Source organism: Octopus sinensis, linkage group LG4, assembly GCF_006345805.1.
Source record: "Octopus sinensis linkage group LG4, ASM634580v1, whole genome shotgun sequence".
Taxonomy (NCBI): domain Eukaryota; kingdom Metazoa; phylum Mollusca; class Cephalopoda; order Octopoda; family Octopodidae; genus Octopus; species Octopus sinensis.
In genome coordinates, this window is record NC_043000.1 from 126,671,949 (window position 1) to 126,692,068 (window position 20,120).

Consider the following 20,120-nt stretch of genomic DNA (forward strand, 5'->3'; position numbering starts at 1 on the left):
TCCTCCTTGCTCACCTATCAGCTAAGCAATAGGTATCCACATATTCTACGTAGATTCAAAAACCACTGCTGTCAAAACTTCCAATGGTGCACCTGCTTCATAGGCGCTGAGTTGGCCATCGACACACATCAAAATCTGAGACACAAATACGTATCTCTCTCTCAATCTCTTGCTCATCCGAGTTAGTAGATCTTGTGCCATTTTTGAATCATCACTCCTTTTGTCACCTATATTGTCTGCCCCTTAGATCTTCTGCTAATTACTTATTATGACCCTTCCCATAGACACCATCCTTCTGGAATTGTCCCCCAGTCTTTATTCCCAGAAGTTATCAACTTGTAGTGATTCAATTAGAAATAAACTCCACCACTCGTTGGTGACTGTCATTTGCGTTAACTGCCCCTTCTTCCAAACCAAATCATATAACAAAAATAGCAGTCAAATCTTTCATAAATAAAACCCCCAATCTTAAAAGCTGGACATATTAGTTAACGCAGTGTTGGATACACTCTGGTAAAAATAGATAAAATAATCGTTTCTAACATAAGCTCAAGGCTACACATTTCAGAAGAGGGGAACAGTCGATTATATCGGACTTAAGTACTTCACTAGCGCTATATTTTATCGACCACAAAAGGATGAAAGGCAAAGTCAACTTTACCGAGGTTTGAATTTAGATCGAAAAGAGCCGGAACAAATACTGCAAGGTATTTTGTCCGGAAACCTTTGATCATAGATTAATTCGATCGCGATTGATATGGTTCTAAACAATAACAACAACAAACAAGCTGTTAAGGATTAGTTGTTGGAGAAAACTTAGTATTTCAACCCCCACGTACGTACAATTAACCAACGTAAAACAGAAAGTGAATTTATTTGAAGAAACAAAACCCAGTAAGCTAAATGGAGTGTTAAATAGTGAGTTAAGTGGTTTAAGAGTAAGATATTTGATCGTCAAGTAGGAAGAAAGTACGGGCAAATCCCAAAGGAGGTTCATTGAAAAAGAACAAATATAGTGAGAGACAGGAAGGGATAAAGAGAGAGGAGAAAGAGAGACAGAAAGGTGAGTAGATATAAAGATGAGGGGAGGGGAAGAATACAAGAAGAAAACTATATTGGAGCGTGGCAGTGGATTCTTGTTTAAAAACATAGAAAGCCTCTGGAAATCATGTTAGTATAACCTTTAGTGAAAGCTACAACGAATATCGATGTGTTGCGTGTGTACGTGTGTATGATTTAGATAACAAATAGCGTGGATACTTGGAATATTTTCGGAAGAGTGGCTTGGAAACATGAAAAAGAGGAGAAGGAGAGAGAGAGAGAGAGAGAGAGAGAGAGAGAGAGAGAGAGAGAGAGAAGCAGACAGTCAGAGTTTTCATAATTAAATTGTGTCGGGAGAAGAAACACCAGACTGAGAGGAAGGGGGGAAATACTGTAATTATCATAGAAATATACTTCTGTAGAAGTGTGCACGGGTGAGAATAAGGAATTGCGTGTGAGTGAGAACACGTGAAGATGTGTGAGTATGTGATGGTGTTTGAGTGAAATACGTTGCGCGCGCGCGTGTCCATCTGTTTCCGTGTGTGTAAGTATGTGTCTGGTTATTTGTTTATATGCCTGCTTTTGTGTGTGTGTGTCCCTTATGCTTGCTTGTATGTATGCGTTTTCTACTTCAGAGTGTGTCCCGCTTATAAAGCTTCGTGTATCTGTGCTCGTGGCTGTGTATTGTGCGTGTGTGCATGCTTACATATGTATGCTTAGATATGAATGTACGGTTTTCTTGTGTGTATGTATATGTACATATTGACAAAGAGTTGTTTGATTGTGCTTTTGCCTGCTTACTTGAATCTTTTATTTATTTATTTATTCGTTTTGTCTACATTTCTTTGAGACTGTTACCTGTGTATGTGGTCCTGTCATGCCCGATAGCACAGTGTCGTCAAGAAAATGAAAGGGTGGATGAGATGAGTGGAGGTTAACAAGAATATGAAATAATGGGAGATTAACGTATTGTTGATACACGAAGATGAGGGATGAAGTGAACTCCATGTATAGTTGCAAACATGTGCAAACTTGCTTGAGGTGAAGATGGTGCATCTATGAAACCATTTAGTGGACACGATCAACAAAAGGCTAATGTTTCATAGCCGAAGCTGTTTCTCAACTGCTGAATGCTGAGAAAGCTGAAATAAGCACTGACAAACACCCCCACCTCCGCACCTTCAACGTCCCTCGGAGACAAGAATTTATACAGCTCAATCAGTCCTTACCACCCAACACCATCCACACCAATACTTTCTCTACTCTTTGGTAAATTTTACAATGCCATTCCCAAAACCAGACGATTCTGTAAGCAGTACACTAGCATAAAGTCAGTCACACATGCACTCCTTGTTTCGACAGTACGCGCGCGGACACGGACACACGCACTCACTTAGAATCTCTTTATCCACACCAAATGGATGCATACAACCACTTAACCGAAAACAAGCTACGTTCCAGCTTCACTCTCAGTGGTCTCAAGCTGCAGCCACCATCTCCATCATCACAAAATTTTAAAACTTTATTTCCACTCGGAAATAGAAACAAGTCATACAATCAAACAACAGGAAACCTCTTTGATTGTTCCAAACTATCGATCAAGAAATTCTCTGCATCAACATATGTACATTAATAGAAAGCTTCATAAAACACTTTTTTTATTACTACTTTACCTTAAATCTTTGCACCTTTCCAGTGATTAAAAATATAGTTCTACAAAGAGCTAAGTAATTCAGTGACCTTCTCTGCAGAATCACATACGAATACTTCGGAATACTTTGTTACAAAGTAAAATAGTTCTCTTTGCTTTTGGCCATGCGAGTCACGAAAACTTTCAGTCGATGGTACTTCACCTAACCCTAAAAACCAGACTGCCAACTTCCTGTTTCTTTATTGGCCACAAGGGCCCAAACATAGAGGGGGACAAACTAGGACAGACAGGACACCACAGAGGGGACAATACATAGAACGAATATGATGAGATGATTATACAATAATGGGGTTATGAATGGCTGCATGCGCCCCTCATCACATGCATTACTATTAATCTTTTTAAACTGTCCGTTATTATCATATATTTAACTAACAATTAATTATCGTCTACCATTACAATTATTTGAACCGTTATATGTTCTCTAAAAATGTTCTATTTTCCGATATTATTAAACAAGACTGCCAACTTCCTCAACCCGACTCGTGTAGAAAGTGTTCTGATAACTTGTGATGTGTTTCTCGTTATTTTTCCCTCTCTAATATCGACAATTATAACCTGATCGTCGTACCCTCTGATCGCATGTCGTCTTATTCAGATAGCAGCATGCTACAACTGTTGTCATCAGACCCCAACCTTTAAGCAACCTCAACACCTTCGAAGGAGGATGTACATACTCCTCGGAAATATTCTGCTGTATCAGTTTGTACAACGCAGATTACCGTACATGAAAATAAATATCTAATACATTTCACAATTCATAAATTCCCTACAGATACGTACTAAGTTCAATTTTCTCTGAAGAACTCTAATAAACATCACACACGCGCGAGCGCACAGAATCGACCGGGAATAGCAGCGAACTCAAGATGAAACTTTGCCAAAATTCTGGAGAATGGACTCAGACCACTAAGACGATGCACTCACCAAAAACATCCACATTCCAGACTTCCATAAAAAAAACAATCAAAAATAAAACACTACTCTCCCATCGGTAAACTTCGGCAATGTTACTTCTTTTGTAATCATTTGTCCGCCATACAGTTGTTCTCTTCTTCACCCCCCTATCTTTATCTAGATAACACAAGGGTCTCTGTTTATCTGCATTAAGTAGTGTTTATGTTATCTCTGTAAACTTTGATTCTCAATTATTTCATCTATTTGTTTTCTTCCAGATACTCCGTCTGTGTCTTACTCTTAAATCTGGTCTTATCTAAAATTTGCTTACTTAAAAACTCAACCCCAGTTCAAAATCAAAACTAGATGTTGACTTTATTAACTCCACTCGGTTAAGTTCATAAAAGTCGGATGTTCTACCGTTTAGAGTTCGGCAAACAAAACTTGTTTTCAAATAAAAACGAGGACCAAAATTAAGATGTAGCGAAAAGGGAGTTTTGATGTTTATAATTTTTTCGAGGATCACTGAGGATGCAATTAGAAATCAACCTGAAATTGGCACTAAGTTATTAAACGAGCCAACAAGGGTACCGTTATGTGTACATTCAACTTGCTAGAAATAACAGGCAAATCCCACTTCAATACACAGGTGGTGTATATTGGGTAACGTAGTTCAAAGACAGGATGGTAATGGCTGGAACGCCTTTAATAGTTGTCATTTATTTATTTATCAGAACTGATTTGGGAGCTAAACAACAGCCTGTTGTCAGAGATGCATTGAAAAACAGGTACTATTCATAATAAATTGAAACAAGCCCCTTGGTATTTCTTAGTTATCAATGAAATTTCTAAGGTTTTTTTTTTTGGTTTTTTTTATCAATAATGTTTCCATTTTTATAATGGTTGTGCCCACTGAAATTAGCGATTACTCGTTGGTCACAAAATCAATATTGAAGCAGTGGAAAATGGTTCTTTGCTTTCATCTTGGTCTTTTTAGTTTAGTTTGTTGATGTCAAATATGATATGCAGCCACGGTTTCTTTCAGTACTCGCCAACGCTCACTAGCATAGCTGGGGAGTGGGGCGTAGGGGCGGTCCGCCCCATGCAGTACTTTTGCGTCTGCCGAAGGTAATATGTTTTTTGTGTGGTCCGGGGGCGGCAAACGGAAGGGCCGCCCCGAGTGACATACACTCTAGCTACACTAGTAACAATGCTTACGGTCTTCAGCTCCAAGAATTTTGGAGGGGATGTTGAATAATTCAACATCGAAACCCTGTTTTTGGTGTATATGATTAATATGCCGATGAAAATCAAGAATGAATCCAAACTTGTGAAGATTTTTTTTTTTCGACATACATCACCCTAAATCGAAGAATCCACACACCTATGACCATAATCTATGACCTACAATAAGCTGACTAGAATGTTGTTCCAATTTTAACAGAATTTTATCTACACACCACTTCCGATGTATTTTTTCGGGCTAACAAGATGGTTTACCTCAGTATAGTGAAGATAGACTATTGCTCACTATCCACCCAAAATAGAAAGACCTCTTAAAACGATTATTTATAGTGAACGAAACAAAGGAGTTTTATCCTTAACCTATCTCAGCAGCACTTTATCCAACTCCCGTTCCCTCGAAGAAAAACATTGGCAACTGACAGCAAACAGCCCATTTCGCAGTGTCTTTCCCAATCGTTGTCTGAGTTTCAAAAAAAGCCTTGGTGATCAGGCTGTTGTGCTCTCGTACTGTTCTCTGGGTGTTTAATTTGTACAGCAAATACGTCAAATCGAGGCCAAACTGCGATTAATCACAAGCAACAAATATGCTGACCCTATCCACCAAAAAAAAAAAAAAATTCATAAATGCAGGCATGGCTATATGGTTAAGAAACTCGCTTTGTAGCCAAATGGTTTTGGGTTCAGTCCCACTGCGCGACACCTTGTGCAAGTGCCTTCTACTATATCACCGGGCCGAATAATGCCTTGTGAGTCAATTTGTGGAGGCCCGTCGTACATATATATATATATATATATATATATATATATATATATACAGGGAGAATTCACAAAAACAAAAACAAAAAACCAAGACAGGTGGTTTAGACAACAAACAGATGTATTAGTATAACGCTCGGGAAGTGAAAAAGTCTTTAACGTTTCGAGCCTACGCTCTTCCACAGAAAGAAACAAGGAGAGAAAATAAGGAATGTGTAGTGGCTAGTGATCTATCATGGCGATCTATATATTAGTGTGTGTGTGTGTCTGAGCCCACCACTTGACAACCGGTGTTGGTCTGTTAATGTCTCTATAACTGCGGTTCGGCAAGAGACCGATGGAATACAGATTTTTAAAAAAAGTACTGGGGGTCCATCTGTTCGACAAAATATTTCATAGCGGTGTCCCAGCATGAAAAGAAATACAAATAATCACTGAAAAACATCAACTTTGATGGCTAGGACAGCTGTTCTCAACTCACGAATACCACGCACTGGCAAAATATTAGAAGTTTGTTTTGTTTTTATTTTTACCACCCCACTCTTTATTCATGAAAAGATAAGCTACAGTCTGCATTCGTATAGTTCATTCTTATCCACAATTGTTAGATAAGGGAAAACAGTTTAAAAGCCATCTTAATTTCATTACACGTGTTAATTTTTCTGCTTTTTCTGCAGGCCTCAGAAACCAAACCCTACACCACCGCCCAGACACACCAATGCCTAACAGATCTTTTATATTGAACTTCACCAAATGGTAGACACCACACAAAGAGAATATTTTAAAAAATCAAGAATATATGGTAGTAAAGTTTAATCGTAAAAGATTTAATATGTGCAACTTAAAAAAATGCTTAGCTATACAATTTAGAGTAATTTCACTTCATAATTTATTTTACAAAATTCAACGTTAAACAACTACAACGGTTTCTCTAGAGGCTTTCTGAAGTAAACTGTATAATTATTTAATCAGACTGAGAGTTTAATTACAAATCAAAACTGCTAGAAAAAAATTGTAGAAATTTCTGTCAAAGAATCGTTTTTTTTTCTCCTGTGTATGTGTATAAAATATCTTATATCAGTATGTGGGAGAGAGGCGGAATTAGACGAGAATGTAAAACGAAAAGAGAAGGAAAGAGTTGATTTTATATATTATATATATATATATATATATATATTTCTTTAATGCAAAATTGAGGAAATTAGTAATTCAGATTGAGAAGTCCTATGTTGTGTCATATTACCAAAACTTTCCATGTATTGATCAGGTTTCATTTGATTGGGGACTGGGGGGGGGGGTACGAGCTATGTTATCATATCTCATTAGCTGCCACAAAATATCAGTGAGTAGAAGATAATTTTAATGGGTTTCGTTTTTTTTATTATTATTCTTTTATTAATGGTTTAAATTAGAGGAGAATAGGAATAACCTTAAACCATTTTCAGACCCGCCGAATGTGATGAGAGAAAGTGGGAGTGTTATCCTCAAACTGGCAACTTGGATCGAATGCTTCCAACAGAGTGGACTTCACTAAAGGCACCCAACGGCTAAGTGATGATGTTAAACAAGGCGGTAAATGAAGTCTACCAGTAAAGAACAGGTACAAATAGGTTTCTGTCTACTCAATTTCACTCATAAAGCTTAGGTAGATTCGAGGCTATGGTAGGACCAAATGCGAAACCACATGAGACCGAAGCGAATTTATGAACCACGCAACCTGCCTTAAGTCAATTCAACGAATGACTCACATAAAAATTCGTTTTTTACAAATCATTGATAAGAAAAGAGAGGAAACTATGAGAAAATGATAACTGTTTTACGTTATTAGCGTCAATCAAATTTTACTCTCAAGTAGAAAACACTTCCCTAAGGCAATGCTACACAACTGGTGTGCCACGAGACGATGCTAGGTGTGCCGCAGTGTAACCTGAATATAATTTTTTCCCTATAATTTTAGATGTATTTTTAGTTTCGGTGTGCCGCCGAATTTTGAAAAGAATATAAGTGTATCGCAAGTGAAGAAAGGTAGCGGAGCACTGCCATAAGGTACTGCGCAATCAAATCGAAGTTGATACCGCGTAGTTGCAAAGCTGATTTCAGATCCACACAAACATGCTTGTGGCCCGAGAAACAGAGTTCAGTAACGCTGCACTAACAACTTGCATAACGTTTGCAAAACCATTGAAAGTTGTTGGAAGAAATTGGATCTTTTCGGTTTGAACGGCAGTTTTTTCTAGCGGTGTCATATGAAATTGTCACCCATAATTATGACCCTGGTATCGATCTATTGCATTTCAATCTGTTTTAGGGTTACGGGTGGCGGGAATGGTATCTTTTTTTCTTCAGAAATGTAAATAAACCCAATCTGTTTCTTAAACGAAGGACATATTCATACGGCACAGAATGTTTTCACCTCAATAGACGTCATTGACTGGTTGAAATTGCAGAAATTGAAGAAGAAAAACAACAAATATCTTACAAACTATAGAATTTTCTCAATAAAGCCAAGAGAAAAAGATGTTTTATAAACACATTCTACCAGTATACGAAGTTTAAAAGTGTTTAGTTACGTGGAAATTATTAAAAAAAACTGCCGTTCAAACCGAAAAGATCCAAGAAATTTAACAAGATTCAAACTGTTGCTAAGAATTTGATTGAATGTTTAATATTTTTTAAGTTATGCTCACCTGCCTCGCCGCCCTCTAACTACTCCCGTGTCTTATTTTTTAGTTAAGTCAATTATTTTTTAGTCAAGTGTTGATACACCATTTCCAATGTTCTTTTTTCTCGTTTTGGAATTTCCAGGGAAAGGATAGTGCGCCATTCACGTAGAAAATTTTTTCTATTTCACCAGTTGATTATAACAGCTTACCAAAATATTCGTCATTTACATCTTCCACTCAAAGCTCAAACTGAATATTAATCGTGTTAATCTTACCTGGTTGTCAATTAGGCCGATTGTTCCTTGAGTTATTTTGTAGCGGAACTTTGTACATTTTCCCAAAAGCCTATATCTATATTTTAGTCAATACTTCCATCCTAATTCATAAGACTTTAAATGAAAATAAATTGCATAAAGAGGATTTAATAATAAAAACAGGTTATTTTGAAAATGATGAATATTTTGGTACTTTTGGGTTATCTCACCTCACCCCCATTAAAAAAATTGGGTTATCTCCATGTTTTATGAGAAAATCGGTACTTTTGGTTATCTCCCTCATCTTAAGAAACGTTTAACCGTCAATAAAACGAAAAAACAAAAGTGAAATAATGAAACATGTTACTGAATCTGATAATATTTTTTATAACAAATCATACAAAACTGAAAAGATTAATAAGCATGAAAACTGAAAAAAATTAAACATCTTATTGAATCTGATATTTTTATAACAAATGGCGTAGTGGTTAAGAGCGCGGGCTACTAACCCCAAGATTCCGAGTTCGATTCCAAGCAGTGACCTGAACAGAAAAATACCTTAGGAATGAGAACCCAGGTTCGAAATTTCCCCAAGACACCTGAAGAAGGCTGGAGGGTATATCAGCCGAAACGTTGTGTTAACAACAAACAAGATGAGGATAAATATCCGTCGAATGTAAATAATGTAAACAAGTAGCTTTTTATTAAATTTTATCAATACAAACCTTATATTACAGACCCGCAGGTATAAAATGTGGCTATCTTATCCCCATTAAAAAAATTGGGTTATCTCCACCCGCTTTACGAGAAATATCGGTACTTTTGGTTATCTCCTTCAACTAAAAACAATTGTTTAACCCTCAATAAAAAAAAATGAAAAAAATTAATAAACATGAAAACTGAAAAAATTGAACATCTTATTGAATCTGATGATATTTTTATAACAAATCAAAATGCCTATTGAGGAGGCCAATAGTTAAACAATGTGTTGAAGTATTGAATCAAAAGGATCTCTCTTGTCGCAATATAAACTCAATTTTTTTTAGTGAGGAGATGACCCAATTTTTTAATGGCAATTTTTTAATAGGGGTGAGATAACCAAAAAGTACCTAAAATGTTTCTCCTAATTCAGGTCATATCGTAAAATTCAACGCTCATAATAATTCATGCTTAGCAATCACTCGCAAGCGAGCATGGCGTGTATACAACAATTAACGAAAGCTTGTTCAGGGCTTTCACTAATTATTGTAAGAGCCTATGTAATCGCGAGCAGAGTACAGACACCCTATCGGCCCTCTCACACTTGATCCAACAGAACATCAACTATACTACAGCGGAAGAAAGGAGGGCTACATGAGCAGTTGGCTGGGACTCGTCAGCTGAATAGATTGGTACACAACACGATGCCCGGCCCAGGAATCGAACCCACGGCCTTATTTTCGCGAGCCTTTCACCCAAGACATTAAATAAAACTATCCTACAGAATATACAAGGCCCGCCTGTCCAGGAAAAAATACCAGACTTAGAGAAAAAAATTCGATCTCTTTCGAAATAGTTCCCTATAGGTTTGACACGACCGCTTCCAATCCCCACACCCACCTTGTTTTGGAACACATCCCAGAACGCATTTTCAGGGACCAGTGTGCAGTTCATGTAGCGAATTTTTGTTTTTCAATCTCTTCGTCGTTAAAATCGGCGACCTGTCAAGGTAGATTACAACTTTTTTCCTCCCCAATTTGAAACAGAATTTCACCCAAACAAATTGCCCTCCAAATCCTTCACTGGTTTAATTTGCGACAAATTAACTGTACTAGACATACTTTATTCTAGCACACGAAGAGTGATGTCTAACAGCGGCGTGTTATGACGACTGTTATACGGAAGGTCAATGTAACCCAAACATAATACAACACAGCGAACACGCTGCATTGGCTGGTTGGCGTACTTGTTTTAGAAGTCCGGTGTGTTTCTGGATAGAGACCCATCTCTTCCTTATTTTATTATGGGGGATAAAAACCTACAAGTGCGTTACACTCCACTTTGGTCCCAACAACTACAGAGAGTTTAATCTCGCATCCAGTATTTCAAGGCCGTTGGAAACCCATTAACCACCTTGAATCATTCTCTTTTAGTCCTCAGACACTAACACAGAACTGGCAGGTCGATAAGAGTTGTCGTGCGACTTACTAAAAATAATAGCCAAATCCCTCTCAAATCACACCCTACTGTCTTTAAATTATAATTAGGGGCGCATTGAGTAATGTAATCCTAGATACATTAAGTCAGATAAGATAGGATGGTCGTGGTAAAAGTCTCTAATCAATCAGAGTTGACTTGGGGCAAATAATGACAAAACTAACAAAGTTAGGTAGAGAGATAGTCTGAAAGCATGCTGCATGTGTGTCTGTCTGTCTCTCTCTCTCTCTCTCTCTCTCACGTACACGGAAGCGGCCTGGTGTTTAATAGAACACAAATACATGTTAAGCCGTTGCTCTTCTCATAATTCTATTCACTTAACAAGTGAGCCGCGACTCGTATGTTAAAAAAAAAGATATGTAAAGTAATGTAATTGTGAGGCCATTGAACGAACAGTCCAGCGCATTTTAAATATTTTGTGTGTTGATTTGTTTAAATTTTTACTTTTATATGCATTGCCAGTGATTGAAATGGGGGTTCCGGTACATAGGGACTTTATATAACATACATGTGAGCCATTACGAAAAGAAAATGCTGAGTATCAGCACAGATCAATCTTAATACTCGATACAAGAGGAATGTAAGACAAAACTAATTAAAACGGGATTCGAACTCAGAAAACAAAGGGCGGTAACTAAACACTGCAAAGTATTTCTTTAGATGCTCTTGACATCATCTAAACCCTTTGGTCGTATCTGACAACAGATTCTAGCAAACTTGTCTAGAGATTTTGATCATGTCAGTGAGAATTCTGGCCGCTATGTACTGTATGTGGTTAATCTTGCGTTTATATTACTAAAATTTCAGGTGTTTGTAATCGTCGAGTTGATAGAAAGCAATCCACAACTTCTTTTTTATAATCGTCATTTAAAGTCTGTCTTCCATGCTGGCATGGATTGGACAAAAACAAGAGAGAACAGTTATATGCACGCCTCGACTCTTGTTAGAATCGCCGTCAGCAACTGCGTACCACCATTGATTTTTATTTTACATTTGCTCATAGCCCATGGCAAGTGTCTTTCACTATAGCCTCGGGCTGACCAAACCCTTGTAAGTAGATTTGGTAGGCGGAAACTGAAAGAAGCCTGTCGTGTATGTGTGTCTCACCACTGCTTAACGTCCGGTGTTGGTATGTTTACGTCCCCGTAACATAGTTGATTGGCAAAAGATACCGATAGAATAAGTACTAGGTTTTAAAAAAAGTCCTGGGGTCGATTCATTCGACTAAAAAATCCTTCAAAGCAGTGTCCCAGCATGGTCGGGGTCAAATGACTGAAAAAAGTTAAAGATTAAAAGATCCCTGTATATTCCTTCATTTCCACCACAAGCAATTGTTTAATGGCTTACAAAAACATTCAGTTTGAACAAATTTTTTAAGGAAACAATCCGAGGCTTGCAGAGAACACATAAGTCACTTATTTGTTGCCAACACCGTGCCAGAGGTTTCCGTAGATTTATTAGAAGTAATAAATAAATCCGTTATACGCAATTCAGGCAATATTAAATTATAATAGCCAAATATGTATCATATTTAATGTATATACACCGTTGATTGGCTAGTTACTGCAGTATTTATTCTCAGATATCATCTCTTATAGACTTGTGTTATCCATAAGAGACGTTTATTTCAGGACAAATACTGCAGTAATAGGCCTGTCAACAATGTGTATAGATTAACGATGATACAGAGATGGCTAATAATGATCTTTTTTCTTTTCCACCAGTTGATTTCTTCAACAGAAACAATTCATTTTCAATTTCTTTTGGTAATATAAAAAAAAAAATCCTTTCATAATAAAGCTATTATAATATTGAACAAGTGAGGGAACCTTTCAGCGCACACATCCTATCATGTTAATTTTTAAAAAGCACAGATTTGATAAGGTGGTCGCAAGGACATTATACCTGAACATAAAGATAATAATAATTTTTTTAAAAAAGACAAACAGGATGGAATGGTGACGATCATAGATTTACTTGATCAGGGCTGATCTGGGGGCTATATTTTCCTATATTTTTCAAAAATTTCAATAAATTCTCCTCGCTTGCTTTTAAACACCCTACAGGAAATTCTTCACTACTAATTGCAGGGACAATCTTAGGTAATCGAAGTTTTTCGACACACTGTATTACATAAGCGAGTCTATTTAATATTCAGAACGCTCCCTCGAGCCATTTCCCTACAGCTATATTATTATTTGTAAGAAACGTTTTTACATGAAGTTTCTATGAAATGTTGCAAAGCAATATGTGCCGATAGATTTTCTCCATCACCTCTCTCTAACTATATACACTGCCACTTAAAGTGTTCATTTAAAGTGCACCCATCACCACAACAGGGTAATGATTTCAGGTGGGTCGTTTAACATGGACCTACCATTTCCACAAACACCCCGTTGATTAGAGGTAAAGCATGAAGGCTGTAGTGGCTTAGCGTAAGGGGTGTGCGGATCTCACAGGGCTGCCACCTTATATATGTGTGTTCGCTTCGTCGAATACATTATTATGTTTAAGGAAGAGGACAGCCAATTTGGCTACCACGCGTAAACAAAAACCAAGGCTACGCCACTGACTTTGATAGAAAAAAATTCCCCCTTTATATATATACATAGAAACGTGGAGTAGATGAAACAAAGGCGACTGAAGAAGGGAATTTTCCTTGTGTCATTTGTCCTGTACTCTATTTTTTCGTTGTTTAAGAAAAATGTCCATTTCCTTGGTTTTGTGTTTATGTTTTCGTTTCTCATTGTGTTCGACGTTTTTTTTTTTTTGGTGTCCTGTACCCATATATGCATGTATATATACATGTAGAGGTAGGTACGTACATATATGTATGTATATATGCATATGTTTTATTTTATCTATTAATTTATTATATATATACATACAACGACCACGAACCCACAAGAGTAAACAAGAGATACAGAGACAGGCAGAAACAAGGAAAATGTCCCTTGTATTTGAATAATATGCAAATATTCTTTTACAAAAACTTTTCATTTAATTTTTCCAAAATTTAATTGTTTTCCATGCTTAAAGCTGAAGAAGTCTCAATGACTGAAACAGGTACTGAAATGTTTTTTTATAAAATTATTTTAGCATTTTCTACCTTGACTTTTTTTCCATATATATATATATCAACTCGTGTGTTCCTTTTCAACTTTCTACACACACATATGAGTAGACAAACAAAAGAAGGGCACTCATCACATTTATTGGGAGTTACGTGTATAGATCAAAACAGCTGTGTGTGTGTGTAGTCTGCTATAATGAATCCATAAACACATAACACATCCAAGGGTATATTTCCCCCCTCTGAAGATATGCTCAGGTCATATAAATTTACTATTTACTTAATATTTACTTAGTAATAATGGAAACAGCTGTAAGGGATGATGATTAATTTGCTGTTAATAATAAACAATTAACTTCTCAATCTCCATTTTCTCTCTCTCTCTCTCTCTCTCTCTCTCTCTCTCTCTCTCTCTCTCTCTATATATATATATATATATATATATAATATATATATATATATATATATATATATATATATATATATGTATGTATGTATGTATGTATGTACAGCTTTTACTTGTTTCAGTCATTTGACTGCGGCCATGCTGGGGCACCGCCATGAAGATTTTAGTCTAAGAAATCGACCCCAAGACTTATTTCTTTTTAGCTTGGTACTTATGTCGTTGGTCTCTAATGCCGAACCGCTAAGTTCCAGGGACGTAAACCCACCAACACCGGTTGTCAAGTGTTGGTGGGGACAAACAGACACATACACACATACAAAAGATGAGTTTCTTTCAGTTTCCGTCTACCAAATCCACTCAGAAGGCTTTGGTTGGCCCGAGGCTATAGTAGAAGCTCTTGTCCAAGGTGCCACGAAGTGGGACTGAATCCGGAACCATGTGGTTGGGAAAGCAAGCTTCTTATCACACAGCCAAATCTTAAATTACACATCCTATATATCATTCTAGCAACTTTTTCTGTTCAGTTACTTGTATGTGCGACATATACACTATATCCATGCACAACCTGTACTTGTACATATTTGTAACACATTGTTCTTCAAACTGACAAATATTAAGTCCTCTTCCTGCACAATATTAATGAAAAAAATTTGCGAAAGCAACATTTATATGATTCTCATTGTTTCGAAATGGCGTTGGACAAGTTTCAAAATTTTAAATCACCTTAATTTTATCAAGCACGGCAATTCAACCGTCCCCTTTTCAACACTCAAGGGATTTCTCGTGGGGGAGGGGCTGTCCCACTCCTTCACTTCGAGAAAACTCTGCCGTATTCTATACATAGCACTAACTACAAAAATGCTTAGCGAGAAGTTTGAAATGGAGGTTACTTCTCACGTCTGGTCTGCACCAGTTATCAATGAAAATGGGGCGGATTTGTATTCCACATCTGACATAGGCCTATTACCAGCTTAGCATGGGCCTAACTATCTCTTCAACCCATTTATTATCACAGCGTTTACCATGTAACTACCTCTCTTTACAGGTTGGCTTTTGATAGTGAAAGTTTCCTTGCAAATTTGAAAAAATATTGATAGAACTGGTTCTGGATTTGCTAGCGCCCTAGGTAACTTAAACTCGGCGTCCTAACAAATATAACGTCTTTTTAATAAATATATAAAGTATTATCATAGTTTTAAGAATAAAGCAAATTTATTTCATGTATTATTTTGATTTTCCCCTCCTTTGTGTAATCCCTATCACATGACGTGACAAACCACGAATCAAGAAGCACCCCAAGTAACTGTCCTCGTTTCAGTATCTTCAGCTGACTGAGTCTGGCAGAAGAAGATAAAGGACAGTTTCAATAGTTTCTTGGAGGAGGAATGACTAGAATTAAGTGCGATAAATATTGTATGTTTCTAAGTGATTAGACGAAGGGAAAACATGACCAGAAATGAACTTTTAAAAAAGTAAGAAAACACAGAAGTTGTTTAGTGTCAGACAGAACAAAAAAAAGTACCATATCAACCACCACACTGATAAAATATACATATACATGGACACACATATATCGAATGAGCATAGAATTGATAATTTCAAGAGTCGAGATTTCTGTAAGAATTAAAGGTGAGTAGTAACAGATTTAGTCTTGGTGAGATCCTAAACGATATAAAAGCATGTCGGGCTCTTGAAAGTACAAACAGAAAAGTTAAAAACATATGCCTTTTAATTATTTTGAAGCCCTGCAGATCCTGAGTCCCCAAGCTGTGGCTAATGATTAAATAAGGCACGTGTTTGCAGGATGGTAGGCGACAGGCTCCCAAAGGCAGTTCTTTATGCTGAACTAACTCAGGGCAGGCGTAATCATTCAAGGTAGACAGTTTGCGACACAGGACTGTGCTAAAGTGTCATATGAAGAACTTCGGCATCTTCCCACACACACACATAGGAGGATAAGGCCCTGCAGCGCATTGAATGGCACCTATTGCTGAAACTCGTAATTCCAGTCATTGAGGAGAAACAACAGAGAGAATATAAAAGAACACATAATAGGCGTTACTTCTCTTCACTAGCAGCAGATAAAAAGTAGACCTTGTAGCCCGCATGCGAGCCTACCAGAGATGATTACTGAAGAAGGCAGTCAACGTCGACCTACGACGGAAGCCGAAGAAAATGGCACAGGAGATGAAGGAGAACTTTGTTAGTAAAAAGGTCTGAGTGAGATCTACAGTCAAGCATTCCGGGTACTCCAGTCTTTCGTCCGGATGAGGACCACATTTAACATACATTGTGAGATGCACTGATTTAATGTGTGAAGTGCAATGGGACAGACCAAACACATGACCATTCTTCTGTTGTCCAGCTCGCTCCAGAGGTTCTGGTCAGTGGTCACAGAAGCGTCGAGCTTGCTGAACTCGGTACGAATGCAACGGGTATCTATCTTCAGCGCTGGTATATACCAAACACAGTCCTGAGGCATGGGAAGGACAGAATGCTACAACTATTTTATATGACAGCATTGGTTTGGATAGTGTTGTGTAGCCCAAGTCAGCTCTGATTAGCTGACGTACGCTCACATAGATCCCAGCCATCATTATCCTAAGTTCGGATACTGTATTGCGGACATCATTCAATGCATCCTTTGTTTTCTAAAATGTTAGTTTAGTAAGTTAAGGAAGATTTGATTGTTATGTCTAGCAATTCGAACGACCATGAAGTGACGTCTGTGTTTTCTCGTGAGGTAGATTTTTGCGAGTTGGGTGTAACTGCATTCAGAAGGGTATTTTAGCTGAACTCGAGTGAGGGCCAATAACAGGGGTGGGGGTGGGGGAATCAACCGGTGCATAGGCCCGGGAGTATCTGACGAAAAACTGACAGCTTCTTGAATTTTAAGAGAAAATCCCTCGGGGCTCCGACAAAACGTTTCGCCTCACAAAATGTCTCCCGTGAGACTAGTCGGAATGCTTTGGAGCAATTTAACATTTAGCAGCAGATAGGCTGCGGTTTAACAAGTAACTTGAGCAAAATTTCGTTCAAACAATTCCCGAGTGTCTCTAAAAGGGAACAAGTTGAAATATGAAACATCCGTCCGAAAACAAGGGACAACCACAGCTGAAATGCCACAATTGGAAAAGTTGTAAATTGTTAGTGATTGCAAGCTCGTTCAAACAGGCGAACAGCGTGTTCAAATCCCACTGTTACCAAGTTGGCATTTTATCTCACACAATCATCCGGAGTAACAATACCTACATACCGGTGATATATTAAGAACTGTGACAAAAAGTAGTTCAGCTTCCTCCCCTGTACGCATTGAATATATATATATGCATATTATATATACTTACTCACATAAACACGTGTGTGTGTGTGTGTGTATAGCCGAATATTATGATTGAGACGGCATCATTTAGATAATTGGACATGTTTGGGATGTACTAATATTAACAAGAACTATTTGATAACATTATCCGTGATTATAGTAAGCGGTTTCCATATATCTATCTATCTTTACGCACACACACACACAACCTGGTCTTGGACGTAAGAGAATATACTAAAAAAAAAACAATTATAGCTTCCATTCACCCACTCCATGCATATTTACTAACATATACACACCTGTACAAGAACCTTTATAATAATTTTTTTCCTGCTTTAAAAAGTAAAAAGATATAAAAACAATATTGTGGAAGAATCAAAATATAAGACACGAATACATGTGATCGAGTTGAAGTGTTAAGCCTGTATCGAAACCCGATCCGTATTCGTTACATAGATTTATTAAAAATAAAGACGCTTAGAGGTGGAGTAACGAACGATCATTGTCTTGGTGATAATTTCAAACAATCGACAGCCCATCCCCCCAATTCTCTTTAAAGTCATTATTATTTCTGCGTACAGATAGACCTAGCAATTACGATGACTAGTTGATATGATCATTTTAAAGTCAAATTGCCTCTATTATCTCACAAACTACTTCGGGGTTGATAAGGCAGGTGTTGGTGGTGATTATAAACAAACAAGGACAGCTAAATCGACATATGGAGTGTCGAGTCGGCCTCAGGTGAACAGTCAAAATAGTAATCCATTCATACATGCAAACACGAATGCATATCTATATATAGATATATATACATGTGTTCTCCTATATCATGGTATTGCCGGAGAAAGTTTACATACGCACTCACCTACGCATATATATATATATGTGTGTACTTCATAGATAAATATAGTGCACGTGCTTATATCATATCCTGCAGTTATTCACAGAAACACGTACATAATCATAACACAATTTGTATATACTCATAATTCGATAAGCACACACTCCATACATATAAGCGAGGGAGCTTCTGTGTGGTCATTCGATCTGCTAGAAATAGAAGCAAAATATCCTTTGTATCACACTACATCGGTTTAAACAAGTAAGGATACATTAGATAATGTAGCGCTAAGTATCCTTAAAAAGATAGGATGGTCATGACTGGAATGCTTTGATCATTGGTCAACTCAAACATAGCTAACCTGGGGCTAAACAGCAACACATCACACGCACGCAGTTCATTATATACACATATACCCATAATAATAAGTTCGTATATACTCCATAGTCATACTTTATGCACAGTTTATATATATATATATATATATATACATACATACATATGCAGAAAGTTTATATAAAACTAATAGCATACACAATTTATATATCCTTGTATCGCAATTCATATATATGTCATATGGATGTTTTTGCAGCTTTAATAAAACAGTGTGTATATATATATATATATATGTGTGTGTGTGTGTGTGTGTGTGTACATGGTTCCGGGTTTAGTCCCACTTCGTGGCACCTTGGGCATGTGTCTTCTATAGCCTCGGGCCGACCAAAGCCTTGTGAGGGGATTTGGTAGACAGAAACTGAAAGAAGCCCGTAGTATATATATATATATATATATATACCCGATGTTGGTGTGTTTACGTCCCAATAAGTTAGCGGTTCGGCAAAAGATACCGATAGAATAAGTACTAGTCTTACAAAGATTTGTTCGACTAAAGGCGGTGCCCCAGCATGGCCGCAGTCAAGTGACTGAAACAAGAAAGAGAATATATATATATATATATACACACACACACAACTAAGCTAATACTTTTAAAACGTGTCTATGTAGTACACAATCACACAGGTGTACGTACAGGTGTAATATAATACTCACACTTGGAGAAGATAATATACGACGTGTGAGTGTGTACACAGGAAGTGGGTAGAATGATATCGTAGTAAGTTTCTAAAAAAGTTAGCGACTCGGTTTCGATTTTCACTCGGAACCACTTCATTCAACGTTACAGTCTTTTAGCTAAATATACATCACAACTTCCCTACTTTGATATTTCATTCTATAAATATCACGCTTTATCTTTTTTCTCTCTCTCTCTCTCCCTCACACACAGACACACATGTAATCTGCACACAGGAATGTGGTCGTGCCCACTACAGTAGACTATTTCCAAACACCAGATAGTGATATTCGCTGTCTATTTATAACGATGGTTGTTGAGGAAGCAGTGATACCGTTATGTTTGTATACAAAGGCTGTATCCATGCGTGTTTCTTCTCTTTTTGGGTAGTGTATATGTATGTGTGTGCGTATATCTACCTATATATATTATATATATGTATGTGTTTGTGTGTGTAGAACAATAAGCTAGGCTAACAGCAGAACTTGGCACCAGATCATAATAGATTCCGAGACGACTGCAAGTAACGTCCATCCATGTGCTCTAACAGAACATAACAAGTAACAATCTTAGCAGACAAACTTAGCGAAATTAAAAGCTCTCTGCTACTCTTTTAAGAAATCTGCGAACACGCCCGATT

The 20,120-nt window shown here is 37.3% G+C and overlaps 1 protein-coding gene across 3 annotated transcripts in view; it reads right to left on the minus strand.

The window, feature by feature from the left end:
• LOC115210385 (protein O-mannosyl-transferase TMTC4) overlaps nucleotides 1-20,120 on the minus strand; it is a 144,932-nt gene that overhangs the window by 121,696 nt on the left and 3,116 nt on the right. The gene's annotated exons all lie outside the window — the stretch shown is intronic.